We start from the raw sequence: 13414 nt of genomic DNA, 5'->3' as shown, positions 1-13414 counted from the left end.
TCCTAAAGGCTTTTCGCCTTAAGCCCTCTCCCCAGGAAATCTTTCCGCGGGAGAGTGCCCTTCCCGCTTCGGTACTGCCGGCGGCACTGCCCGCAGCAGCCGGGGACCCAGAGGCCAGTCGTAGCCGCTGCAGGTTGGCGCTCAAACGTGGGGCTATCCGACACCACCGCGGACCCTACGACAGAGAAATCCCGGAGCCAGCGGGCTCGGCTCGTTGAAACACCAGAAAGTTTCTCATGAGATGTTAACCTACCCCGTGGGATAGCGGACCCATTTTCATGGGTATCGCTCCACCGGGGACTGGGTCGGTAGCTCCGTGCACTCCGGAGTCGATCCATTCGCAGGAGCCGCCTTACCTAGAACGTGAGTTTTCTCTTCCTTTCTTTCTCCCCCCCCCCACTTTCTTAACTTACGCCGTTTTCGTACGGCTTTTTCGTAACTCACGCCGTTTTCGTACGGCTTTTTCGTAACTCACGCCGTTTTCGTACGGCTTTCTCGTAACTTTTGCCGGCACTGCCCGGCGGTGGGGGGTTACTCTAAAGGTCCTTTCTCTCACGTTTTTCCAGGGTTGGTGGTTTGAGCTTTTTACCATCTCATTATGGGTGCTCGTTTTACCAAAGCTCAAAAAAGACACTTTAACTTTGTTTCTGCTATCCTTTCTCAGGGGGGTTTTGAAAAATTCGAAAAAAGGGAAATTAAACAACTAATCATTTGGCTGTCTGCTCAGTTCCCAGAAGTTTCCCCTGAACAAATTCACGATTGGCGTTTTTGGGGACAAGTTTGCACTAAATTAGGAGAATTGGCTAAATCGGGGAGCTCTTCGCTTTCGCGGACTGCTTTCTGGGCTTCCCAAATTAGGAAAGTTCTGAAGTCCCAGAGGAAACTGAGCAGAAAGCCGTCTGACGTGCGTTTTGTTCCCAGCTCACCTTGTTCCCTCTGTTCTGTTCCTTCCCCCGCTGCCCCCGAGCGCGGAAACCTGAAAGCGGCAGCCTACGATGGCACCGCACAGAAACGAAGTCACTGCTCCGACCTCTTTCGGAATTATCCCCGTCCTCATTCTGTCTCGGTTAAGAACACTCGCAGCTGCGAAAGTCCAGTTCGTTTTAATATTCCCCCCCCCTCTCCTCCTCCTTCCCCGCCATCTGCCCCACTTTTACAGGATAGCTCACAGGGAGCCCGAAATGGCGGACACCGCGTGGCGCCTCCCTCCGGCATTCCTTCTTCCCAAAAAACACTTCTTTCTCGTTACGACTCTTTCCCTTCTCCGGTTTCCCCTCCCGCTCCACCTCCCTCCGCCCCTCCCCTCCCTCCTCCCGATTCCACGCCCCGCGGCACTTCCACTCCGGCGTCGGCTCCTCCCCCATACCACGTCTCCCAGGCGGGGACAAAGTCGTCAGCCGTCTCCGCCCCCATTCTTATCTCTCCCCCTCCTTCTTCCCCTCTCAGCTCCGGTTCCCACGCTCCGTCCGGAGCCGCGGCGGGGGGGGCTGAAGGCCATATTCCAGAGCCGCCAGTCCTCTCGGCGGCACCGGTCACTTACCAGCCCGGGATGGGGGGGGGGGAACCAGCCCCAGTGGAGCCCGTTCCCACATCACTCGATAAAGGAGCTGTGCAAAGCCCAAAAAGACTTCTCCCGGGAGAGTGAATACTTCCAGGGAATTCTGAGAGCCACACTCTCTGACACCGTGGTCACCCCTGCAGATTTAAGGCGGCTGTTCTCCTGTCTTTTGAACCCCACAGAATTCCTGGTTTGGGAAAAACATTGGCAGAGAGAAATTGGTAAAATCTTGCCCTCGCTGCGGGAGAACCAAGTGACAGCCACAGATCTGCAGGGGGGTGTGTTAACAACCGACCACTTGTGTGGGACAGGGGCATGGCAGGATGGGCAGGCTCAAGCGTGGTATGTTCCAGTGGAGGCTTTAAAAGAGGGAGCCAAAGCAGCCGAGCGGGCTTTCTTCACCTTACGATCTCTTGTTGCCCCCTTAACATCATATATGAAAATCATTCAAGAATCTAACGAGCCCTTTTTAAGCTTTGTTGAGCGCCTCCGCAGGGCGATCGAGACGCAGGTCCATGATGAGTCGATTAAGAGGGGAATCCTCACTGAGGTGGCAGCGACGAATGCAAATCCAGCTTGCAAGGCCGCTATCCTCAGCTTGCCGCTAGATCCTCCCCCCACGCTGGATCAGATGCTAGACGTCTGTGACCGCAAACTCGCTATCATCGCGGGGGAACCCGACCAGCAACCCAGGGCTCCAGCTCGAAGGGTAGCTGCCACCGACCTGGAGGAAGTCACCACAGCTGCTGCTGCTGCCCCGTCCAGACAGCCCAACACACCAAAGCTGCAACCCCGGACGGATGCACCGTGTCACCTGTGCAACCAATCCGGGCATTGGATGCCAGACTGTCCCCTGAGGCGGGAGTTTTACGAATTTAAAAAGAAACATCGGCCTCAGGGGACCCCACAACGCCAACCAAAAAACTAAATTGCAAGCGCGCCTCCTCCCCGCGCCACGATAAAAATAGGGCAGGTGTCACCATTCCACCACGCGGGGAAAAGGGAAGGGAGGGGGACCTCCAGCAGGACCTGCCGGTTGCCACAGACTCTAAAACTTTACCAGACTTAACTTCTCACGAACCTATTTCTGATCTTTTTCAGGCGGTACCTCGGCCAGTCCTAACAACCACCTCCAGGACGACCCCCTTTCGGTTGCAGTTGACGGAGCCGCTCCATCTTATTGACTCAAATATCCAACTCGTCTCCGTCAGTCCGGAGTGCCCAGGTACCTGGCATCGGACCAAGGGTGGGTTCGTCACGGTTGGAGATTCTAAATCTACACCACAAGACATTCACATCATCCCGGGTCTCATATCATCAGACCCAAAGAGATTCGAAATAGCCATGTATTGTGCCAGCCCTCCCACCTTTCTGCCTCGGGGTCAAATTGTGGCGCAAGCCATTCCTATCCCTGAGGAGCTCTGGGACTCCAAGCCACCCAAAACATCCACATCCTCACACCTCCCATCGGTGGCTTGGGCTCAGACCCTAGGCAAAGAAAAACCAAGAATCACCTGCAGCCTACAGAAAGGTGGGGACCAGAAGTTCGTTCACGGGCTTCTGGACACTGGAGCAGATGTCACGGTCATTCCCTCACGGGATTGGCCGTCGCATTGGGAGTTGCATGACGCAGCAGAGCGGATCCGAGGTGTAGGAGGGATCCAATTGGCGAAACAATCTAAGAGCATTGTGCAAATTATGGGGCCGGATGGACAATTAGCATCTGTACGTCCATTTGTTTTAGATTACACGGAGCCCCTGTGGGGGAGGGACCTGCTCGCCCAGTGGGGAGCCCGTATTGACTTACCAGCGGCTCCCCAGGTTTTTGGGGCAGCGGTCACTGAGGAGCGCCCTACCCAGAAACTGAATTGGCTGACTGACACACCTGTCTGGGTAGAACAGTGGCCGCTTTCTAAACAGAAATTAAAGGCGCTCGAGGAGCTCGTGGAGGAACAGCTGCAGCGAGGTCACCTGGTGGAGACCACGTCTCCGTGGAACTCCCCAGTGTTTGTCATAAAGAAACCTAATAAAGAGAAGTGGCGGCTCCTTCACGACCTTAGACAAATTAACAACGTCATTGAAGACATGGGTCCCCTCCAACCAGGGATGCCCTCCCCAACAATGCTCCCCCAAAATTGGAATTTAGCCGTAATTGACATCAAAGACTGCTTTTTCCAAATTCCCCTGCACCCGGACGATGCGCCGCGTTTTGCTTTCTCGGTTCCTACCATTAACCGAGAGGCCCCTAGGAGGCGCTACCACTGGACAGTTTTGCCCCAAGGCCTGAAAAACAGTCCAGTAATTTGCCAGTGGTATGTCTCTTCCTTGCTCTCATCAGTCAGGGCAAAGGCAACCAACGCTACAATTTTCCATTACATGGATGACATTCTCGTATGTGCTCCAACTGATGACGAACTTGCTCACAGTCTTGACCTAACAATCAATGCATTGGTTGCTGCAGGGTTCGAGTTGCAGCAGGACAAAATTCAAAGAATGCCGCCCTGGAAATATTTAGGTCTTACAATTAGCAAAACAACTATCACACCACAAAAAATTACAATTCGAAATTCCATTCGAACGCTTGCTGATGCCCAGCAGCTGTGTGGGTCTCTGAATTGGGTAAGGCCTTGGCTAGGCATTCCCACCGAAGACCTGGCCCCCCTTTTCAATTTATTGAAAGGGGGAGAGGAGCTTAGTTCTCCCAGGTCGCTCACCCAAGAGGCGCGAGCTGCGTTGGAAAAGATCCAAAAGTCCATCTCGGAGAGGCAAGCCCATCGTTACCAGCCGGGTCTGCCCTTCAAATTCATTATTCTTGGGAAATTGCCACACCTCCATGGAATGATCTTCCAGTGGGAGGACATCAAGAACACCAAAAAAGACCAAGGGGCTAGGGACCCTCTCTTGATTATAGAGTGGGTGTTCCTTAGTCACCAAAGGTCCAAAAGAATGACGAAGCCACAGGAGCTGGTGGCGGAACTGATCCGTAAGGCTCGCCTTCGGATCAGGGAGTTGGCAGGTGTGGATTTCACATGTATTCACATACCACTCAAATTAGATTCGGCCCACTTTACAAGAGCTATGTTGGAACACCTTCTCCAAGAGAATGAGGCCCTGCAGTTCGCTTTGGACAGCTACACTGGTCAGATTTCTATTCATCGGCCGGCTCACAAAATTTTTAATTCGGAAGTCCAGTTTAAATTATCTCTTCAGCAGGTTCAGAGTAGGACTCCTTTGAAGGCTCTGACTGTTTTCACTGATGCATCCGGCGCATCCCACAAGTCAGTCTTGACTTGGAGGGATCCGCAGACTCAGCAGTGGGAAGCTGACATCAAAGAGGTGGAAGGATCACCTCAAGTAGCTGAGTTAGATGCTGTTGTCAGAGCTTTCGAGAAGTTCCCTGGACCATTCAATCTAGTCACTGATTCCGCTTATGTAGCAGGAGTAGTTGCCCGTTCAGAACAAGCGATTCTGCAGGAGGTGTCCAACATAGCCCTCTATCAGTTGCTCACCAAATTAGTAAGATTAGTTTCTCACCGAGAACATCCGTTTTATGTGATGCATGTGCGGTCCCACACTAACCTGCCAGGGTTCGTTGCCGAGGGGAACAGGAGGACGGACGCCCTCGCTGCCCCTGTGCAGGTGGCCCCGCTCCCAGACGTGTTCCGCCAGGCTAAGATCAGCCACCAGCTCTACCATCAGAATGCGCCGGGTCTGGTCAGGCAGTTCCAACTTAGCCGTGACCAGGCCAAGGCCATTGTGGCCACATGCCCCCACTGTCAGTCCTTCCAGCTTCCAACTGTTAACACGGGGGCTAACCCTCGAGGATTGGCGAGTTGCGAGGTGTGGCAGTCCGATGTTACACACGTCTCTGAGTTTGGAAAACTGAAGTTCGTTCACGTGTCAGTAGATACCTTTTCCGGCGCGGTTTTTGCCTCCGCCCACACAGGGGAGAAGGCAAATGACACCAAGAAACACCTACTTCTAGCCTTCTCCACGCTGGGCGTTCCAAAAGTATTAAAAACTGACAACGGCCCAGCATACAAATCCAGGGAACTGCGCAACTTCCTGCAACAATGGGGAATAGAACATAAGACCGGCATCCCCTATTCCCCAACAGGTCAAGCTGTAGTGGAGCGGACCCATCAGAGCCTCAAAAGGGTCCTCCAACAACAACGTGAGGCAATGAAGATGGAGTCCCCCCAGGTCCGCCTTGCCAGGGCCCTTTTTACAATCAATTTTTTAAACTGCTCTTTCGAAAATCTAAATCCACCCATTATTCGGCACTTTAGGCAACACCAACAACTGCAGCCGAAAGAGAAGCCTCCAGTTCTCGTAAAGGACCCCGAGACCTGGAGGACGGAGGGACCTTTTGACCTTGTCACCTGGGGGAGGGGATACGCCTGCGTTTCCACTCCCTCGGGTCCAAAATGGGTCCCTTCAAAATGGGTCAAGCCATACACCGCCTCCAGTAAAGTTCCAACTAAGAAAGTGGCACAGGTCGAAGAGGCCTGCTGGAGGAGAAAAAAGAGGCCTTCTGAAGGAGGTTTAGACCTCCCGGAGCAGAACCATTCCTAATGTTTTACCTGTATGACTTTTTGTCTTGTTCTTTTCAGAAAGCCCGAGAATGTCCATCCCCATAACCCACATCGAGCTGATCATTTTCTGGAACTTTTTTGCCATCGCGAACTCATGGATTGTCCCTCAACCCAAGCAAAACATTTGGAAGATGCTCGCTGGCGCCCTCGGCAGAGATCATTTGTGTCTCTCCGCCACCTCGGCAGCAGACCCCTTGTCGACCTGCCTTGTGGGGATCCCGCTTCCTCCAAAAGAGTTTCCCGAGCCCCTTTACTCCTTCCTTGAACCCCTTTCCCAAAATAAAGTTTTCAGTCCCTCTAGTCCCAATCCCAATCCAATCTGGAGGAGGCTAATGTCCAAATTGAATATATCTAAATCTGACCCCACCGAATTTAAATTGCTCGGCTCCGCGTCAGCAAATTTGTGTGTTCAATTTTTCCCTTCCCGCGACCGCTACGAAAAATCTTTTACACCAATTATAGAACAGAATCAAAACTACGCGGCAGGGAATTGGTGTTCTGTCACCTCTCATATTACCACCCCCATCTCATTTGACGATAAACCCAGATCCCTCCCCAACGGCGTATTTTTCATTTGCGGAAACCGAGCATGGGCAGGCATCCCCCCTCGCCTTCTAGGAGGCCCGTGTACATTTGGACGGCTGACGCTGTTTGCTCCCAACAATTCCCAAATTAAAGATTGGAAGGAGAAAATTGTCGCACACAATTCGGTCCGCGTAGCAAGAGACCTTAAAGATTTAGATGAACAGTGCGACTCCAAAATTGTTCATTGGTCAAAGCCAGAAGGTGTCGCATGGACAGTGTTTCTCCCATGGGTGTCTATTGCAAAGTCTCTAGGTGAATTAGCTCACCTGGAGTGTTGGGTAGCCAGACAGGCCAATTTTACCTCAGCCGCTCTAAGCAACCTCCTAGCAGACGAGGAAATAACAAGGCAGGCGACTCTCCAAAACCGGGCAGCAATAGACTTCCTATTGCTGCTTCAGGATCACCGGTGTGAGGAGTTCGAAGGGCTCTGCTGCCTCAATTTATCATCCAAAGCCGGGGACGCCAGAAGATCTATTGACCAAATGAAGGGAATGGTCAGCGACATTAAGGAGAAAACATCAGACTGGTTGGGAGACATCTTTACGGGATGGGGTCTCTCGGGCTGGGTAGTCTCTATTTTGAAAACTGTTGTTTTAGTCCTTTTCATTTTACTAGTCATTTCAATTGCAATTTCTGTCGTTTGGAGAATTCTTAGAAGGCTTATAGTTAAATCGATGTCTGCTTTAGAAGTGAATCGGGTGGTAGTCGAAGAACAGATTATGGACGAAAGTCAAGAAGAAGGTGCCGAAGAAGACGAGCAGTTAAAAGACCACCCTGGGTCAGATGAGTCCTCAGAAGATGGTGTTTAAGTTACCCCACTCCTCCTTTTTCTTTTTAAACAAAGAAGGGGGAAATGTAGGGGTGCATTAGTTTTAAGTTGGTTTATTCCTGTACCCCCCATTCTGTTTATGGTTCTGCCCGGGCTTTCTCTCTCTCCCTCTTCTGAATTGTCCCGTCAGCTACACTTTATCTTTCCTAAATTCCTCCCTAACTGCCTGTCTGTTATTCAGGGTCCTTGCCCACTCATCCAGAACATTCTGGCCTGGACATTGAATGATTGGTTTAGAGGTCAGGATTCAACCCCTAATTTATTTACACTGGACATCTGAGCTGTTTGTTATGCGTTATTCCCTCCTCTCAAAATTTTAGATTGGTCGCTGTGTTCTAGTTATAAGACCTTGCCGAGCAAGCTTTTTTGTCCGCGCCCGACGCTTCTTCAATAAACATCTCCCTTTTCCCTGTCCGCGCGGTCCTGTCTTTCTCCTGCGAGACGCAGACTGACTACGCTGCAGACAGCTCCGGGAATTCTCGCTCTCCTAAAGGCTTTTCGCCTTAAGCCCTCTCCCCAGGAAATCTTTCCGCGGGAGAGTGCCCTTCCCGCTTCGGTACTGCCGGCGGCACTGCCCGCAGCAGCCGGGGACCCAGAGGCCAGTCGTAGCCGCTGCACTTGCCCACAGCCCAGTGCACCCTCCTTAGCCCTGGGGCTGCCCAGGGAAGAGCCATGGCTGAGGCTCTGCAGGAGCACACAGGCTCAGCCCTGCTCCAACATGGGATCCATGGGCCAGGGCACGCTGGGCTTTGCCCCTACAGCTCCCAAGTGTGTCCAGAGCAACTGCAAGGAGAGGCTCACCTCTGTCAGTGGGACCCCTCTGTGCACAGGGACCCCCACTCCTGGCGTGGCTGTGCCAGGGACCTCCAGCCCTGGGAACCTGGAGCAAGTGGAAACTACAATTTTGCAAAATGCTGCCTGTGCCTGAAGCAAATGCAAGGAGAACTGGGGTGTGAAAAATAAAATTTGTTTATTACAGAAAAACAGCAGCAAAAATACAGAACACATTTACATTGTAAGAATATTTGCAACAACAACAATCAATAGAACATATATACATAAGAACCTATCTAACAAAAATAGATGAAACATATTTACAGAAGACAAAAAGCCCTAAAACCTATAAGACAACAACAACATGTAAAAGGTATGTACAAAAGGGTGGCATCTCTGTCCATGATGTCCATCGGTCCTGGAAGAAAAGCAAATGCCACGGTCACTCCAGTCAGGCACAGAGGGGCTCTTCCATGTGCCCCCAGGCTGGCACATGCTGGCCCAGCAGCAGGACTCTGCTACCAGAACTGAGCCTGGCTGGGTCTGGCATGGAGCTTGTGTGGAGCAAAGCAGGCACAGGACAGGCTGTGGATGGCCACCAGAATCCAGTGCCCTGGCTACAATGTCCCTGAGCAGGGAGCACCCAGCCCAGCCCCAGCCTGGCAACAGGAGACCCACTCTGCCTGTCCTGCTGCTGGCATTGCTCTTCATGCCAAGATCATGGCCTCTTCCTCACCTTTTTAATCAATATCCATGTCCTCAATGGACTCTTCCACATCCACATCCATCTCTTCTTCCTCATCCACATCCATCTCTTCCTCTCCAGAGTCTTCTCCGTCTATTTCCATGTCCTCCTCCATATCAATCTTCGTATCTACCTCCATGTCCTCCTCTCTGTCTGGGACAGCCTGCAGAGGCAGCAAAACCTCAGAGTGGGGTCCCTGTCCCACTGCATGCCCACAGAGCTCCAGCCCACCCGGGCAGCTGGGGGGTGTCCACCTCCATGGAATGGCACCAGACCTTCCTCAGAACAAAGGGGAGCATCCTGCAGGGCTGGATGATGAAATCCAGGCACTCAGGAGCTGTCAGGAATGATCGGGGTATCGGGGGGATAAGAAGAGTGAAAGGCGAGGGCAGGAGCAATGTGCAGAGCGTGTCAGCACAGCGGCCAAGGGTTGTGTTGTGCCCTTTGCTGGGCGCTGGACGTTCCAGCTGGAGTGTGGGCTGTGACATCACAGTTCCCAGGCTCCATCTGAAGTGGACAGTGGAGACCATGGAATGATGGAGTCCCTGAACGGTTGGGCTTGCAAGGGAGCCTGAAGAACAACATCTTGTTCCCAGCTGAGCAGTCTTCCCCCAGAGCGTGCTGCTCAGAGCCCTGTTGCCAAGGATGGGGCATGCACAGCCTCTGTGCACAGCCTGGGCCAGTGCCCCACCACCCCCAGTGGAAAAGAGCAGCTTCCTTAGATGCAGCTTCAATCAACCTGCTGCACTTGAAAGCCATCCCCCCTTGTCCTGTCAGCACAGGCCCTGCTGAACACTCTGTCCCCTTCTTTCCTGCGGGACCCTTCCAGTCCTGCAGAGCCACAGTGAGGCCTCCCAGTGTCTCCTCTCTCCAGGCTGAGCATCCCCTGCCCCACTTGCCCAATAGTCAGTCACATCAGGGCCAGTCAAGGCTGCAGGGTAGCAAATAGCATCAGGAACTGAGAGATGCAAGCTTTAGACCCCGGTTTGCCTCTAAATGTACAAAATTAATAACAGTGGATGGGAAGATGGTGGGACACTGGTTCTGTTCTAACTAGTGATTATTATTTTTCTTCTTTTCTGTCATGCTGACCCAGGTTTTTCTGTTTGAAAGGAAGCTTGGCACAATGTCCATTGTCTTCTCCATTTGTGAAACACTAAGTGGAGTGTGGGCAGGCTGATACGCAGAGCAAAATCTGAAAATATAGTAGTGATCCTGAGCCTGGGGGATGCAGCTAAACCCAGCCAAAAGGAATTTCTGGAAAGCTGATCCTGGTTTACATTGTCTTGAGTTTGGCTTTGCCAACTTCACCAGTCATTTATGAAAAAGCAAACAAAAAACTCAAACCAAATCAGACAAAAACCCAAACAAATAAAGAAACAAACAAACCCATGGGGCGGCAGGTTCCCCCTGGAGCTCCGTTGAATCCCACTTGTCAATTGTTTTGGTGCAATATAAAACACATGCAGCGCACACGGGTCCCAGGGAAACTTTATTTGATGGTAAACTTCCCCTTTTCCTCTCCTGGGACCCCGATCAAGGGGCAAACAAAGACTTAAATGTGGGGGGAGGTCAGGGGTAGGCACAACTTTCAACAAATCAGGAGAGTTGGGAGTAAAAATCCTAGGCAGGGATAACAGCAGTGAACCAATAACATTCCAAAGGAGGAAAAGCGGTTTCAATAAGCGGCTAAAATTTGGAGAAATAGAAACTGGAAACTAGTTGACGAAATAACTGGGAAAAGGCGGAGACAAAAGGAAAACAGCACCAAGGAAAACCACCAAATCACAAATCAAACCATAAACCTACTAATAAACCAAAAAGCACAATACAACATCTGCCCGTTCTTAAATACAAAAAGGGCATTAAAGTTTATCTAAAAGAACAAAAGGTATTAGTGTAATAAATCATAAAATTTTACAAACGTAAAATAAAACTAATTATAATTTAAAAATTTTTCAAAAACTCAAATAATTTTGGATATGTCTAATTTAGCTTGTACTTGTCTTGTTTTTCACTGATTATGCACTTTAACTATAATTTTATTCATTTCTTCAATTCACTGCGAAATAATATCTTAATTTTTGAATAATTAGCTGGTAAAAATTGGGCTCAAAAGGTAATTAAAAAATTGTTTTAAATTGTCAAACAAAAACTCAAAAGTGGCAAACTTAAAAAGAATTTAACATTTCATAGAAAGCTTACCATTTCATAAAAGGATGTTCCATAGAAAGATGTTTCATAGTTTCCAGGAGTTAAATGTGTAAAACAAACAAATTTATTTCATGTTAAATAAATATAAATTTTCTTTTCATTTTGACTCAAAACTTATGATTTAAAACTTGAAGGTATGGTATTAAATTGATTAAAAACCAATTGGCTCCTGGTTACTATTTTTTTAACAATTTAACATTTCTTTTATTAATACAACTACAGTTTATTTCATAATACAAAGCAAAGCAATGAGATGTTCTTCACAGAAATTTGGCTGATCTTCTTCTGTTTCAAAACTTCAGTTATCTTGTTCTTCTGTTGGGAAACTCAAGTTTGAAGGTTTTCTCTCTTCAAGGAAATTCAGTTCAGAAAATGGTCATGATCAAATGTAGCATAGTAGACTTCGGTGTAGTTATAACATTCTTTTTTCTATAACATGCAACTGAACAACTGGGTTAGTTTTCCAAAATGATTTCAAATATGACAAACAACTCATTTTTTTAGAAACCATACAAAAACATATGTTCAAAATAAAACCACTTAATTCTTCAAAACTGAAAACCTGTATAGTATTTGAACTTTTATAAATTTAATCAAATGAATAATCTTTTACTTCTGTAAAAAAAAAACTGCTTAAAAACCTTTAAAAAGGTATTTTGCATTTTCAAATCACATTAATAACTTTTCAAATTAACAAACTAATTATTATTAAAACTCAATTGTTATAAAACCTCTAATTAATTTAAAGCAAAAACTTTAAGTTCACCCTTTAATATCATCACTGTGAGTATGGCCTTTGCAGGGCCCTTTGCAAAAAGGCAATACCCAGGGTTTAAAGGATAATTCTATAATTGAATTTTTAAACTTGTCAATTTTGTCAAAATATAAACTGAATTAAAATTTGTGCTTTTGCCAATTTATAGTAATATAAAATTAAAAGGAACATTGGGTAAGGTTTGACTCGGAAACTGGACAGGGAAACTTGAGCAGCACTTCTTAGAGTTAAAAATTAAAATACTTTAATTATTAAAAATATATAAAGTTGCATAAAAATAACAAAACCTTCTAAATTGTTCTTTTGGTTCTCTGCTTACTTATTGTTTCTTGCAATCACTAAAATTCACAAGTCTATAATTTGAAAATTTCTTACAAGGGTTTTTTAAAATCCTAAATTATTTAAAAGGTCTTTTATAAAAATTAAATGCTAATTCAATCTGAATTTCACAGAAGATGTTGTAAAACAATTGCTGGCTGCTCAAGTGATTAGGGTTATGTGAGGGGATGGATCCGGCCCGCTGCCCTGTGGGGGAAAGCAAGACTGCGATTACCAGATCGGGTTTCCAATTCTCCCTCTTCCCCGCAGGGCTCCCCTCCCGAGGGGAGGGGGCTCTCAAGGAGAGCGGTTTCTGGGGAGGGGCCGGGTTGGGGTCCTCGTCCCCAGAGGCGGAACTGGGAGAAGGAGTAGACATTGCTTCAGACCCACGCCTCCCCCTCAGCAGGAACGGGCTGACACCTTCCCCGTGGAATGTGGCCCCCTCAGGGGAGGATGGGCTGGCGGAGAGATTCAGGACCGGAAAAGAAGGCAGCGGGGAAAGCGTGTCTAAGGTGGAGTGGCCATCCTCCATCTCAGACAAAGAGCAGGGTGGGGGGCCTGACTCGCTGCAGTTCCCCACTGAGGCCTGGACAGCGAGCGGCCGGGCGCTCGGAGCAGTGCGGCCAGCCAGCTCCCAGGGAGGTGGAGAGGGGAAGGGGTTTTTTTGGAAAGTCTGAGGGACAAGGGAACAGGGGAATTCCAGTGTGCTGCTGACCTGTGAAAATCTTCTTGCTCCTGTCCTTCTTAGAAGGACAAGAGGAGGACCTTCTGATGAGGTGGGAGAGGGAAACGTGCCAGAGATAAAGATCCTCACGGGCCTGGCCACGGGCCCTTGAAAAAATTCCACCCGCCAGGGATAGAAAAAAGAAAAAAGATAAAAACCCCCGCTGTGGCACAGCTCACCCACTGGCGCCGGGCCTCTGGCCGATTTTTCCTGGGAGACGAGATATCCGTCCAGCCAGCCCTCTTCTGACAGATGAGTGATGCTGGTTGACCACCACGGCAGTTCCACTTCTCATCA

The 13414-nt window shown here is 49.1% G+C and overlaps 4 long non-coding RNA genes and 1 pseudogene across 5 annotated transcripts; 2 read left to right on the top strand and 3 right to left on the bottom strand.

Annotated features, from left to right (window-relative positions):
• LOC135292575 (zinc finger protein 208-like) overlaps positions 1 to 13414 on the bottom strand; it is an 837577-nt pseudogene that overhangs the window by 409185 nt on the left and 414978 nt on the right.
• On the top strand, positions 2376 to 7979 carry LOC135292601 (uncharacterized). Its single transcript, XR_010354830.1, has 2 exons — positions 2376 to 2783; positions 6172 to 7979. It is a non-coding gene; the product is annotated as an uncharacterized LOC135292601 (long non-coding RNA).
• On the bottom strand, positions 8521 to 9508 carry LOC135292595 (uncharacterized). Its single transcript, XR_010354822.1, has 3 exons — positions 9362 to 9508; positions 9078 to 9249; positions 8521 to 8759 (listed from the first exon to the last, which is right to left on the bottom strand). It is a non-coding gene; the product is annotated as an uncharacterized LOC135292595 (long non-coding RNA).
• LOC135292612 (uncharacterized) lies at positions 9612 to 11400 on the top strand. Of its 2 annotated transcripts, none has more exons than XR_010354842.1 (2): positions 9612 to 9930; positions 10183 to 11400. It is a non-coding gene; the product is annotated as an uncharacterized LOC135292612 (long non-coding RNA). The 2 variants fall into 2 exon arrangements; XR_010354843.1 differs by lacking the exon at positions 9612 to 9930 and adding an exon at positions 9937 to 10084.
• On the bottom strand, positions 10561 to 12968 carry LOC135292604 (uncharacterized). The gene is made up of 2 exons (XR_010354834.1): positions 12629 to 12968; positions 10561 to 11742 (listed from the first exon to the last, which is right to left on the bottom strand). It is a non-coding gene; the product is annotated as an uncharacterized LOC135292604 (long non-coding RNA).

Source organism: Passer domesticus, unplaced genomic scaffold, assembly GCF_036417665.1.
Source record: "Passer domesticus isolate bPasDom1 unplaced genomic scaffold, bPasDom1.hap1 HAP1_SCAFFOLD_37, whole genome shotgun sequence".
Taxonomy (NCBI): domain Eukaryota; kingdom Metazoa; phylum Chordata; class Aves; order Passeriformes; family Passeridae; genus Passer; species Passer domesticus.
The sequence above is the reverse complement of the archived record's forward strand: the minus strand, read 5'-3'. Positions and strand labels throughout refer to the sequence as shown.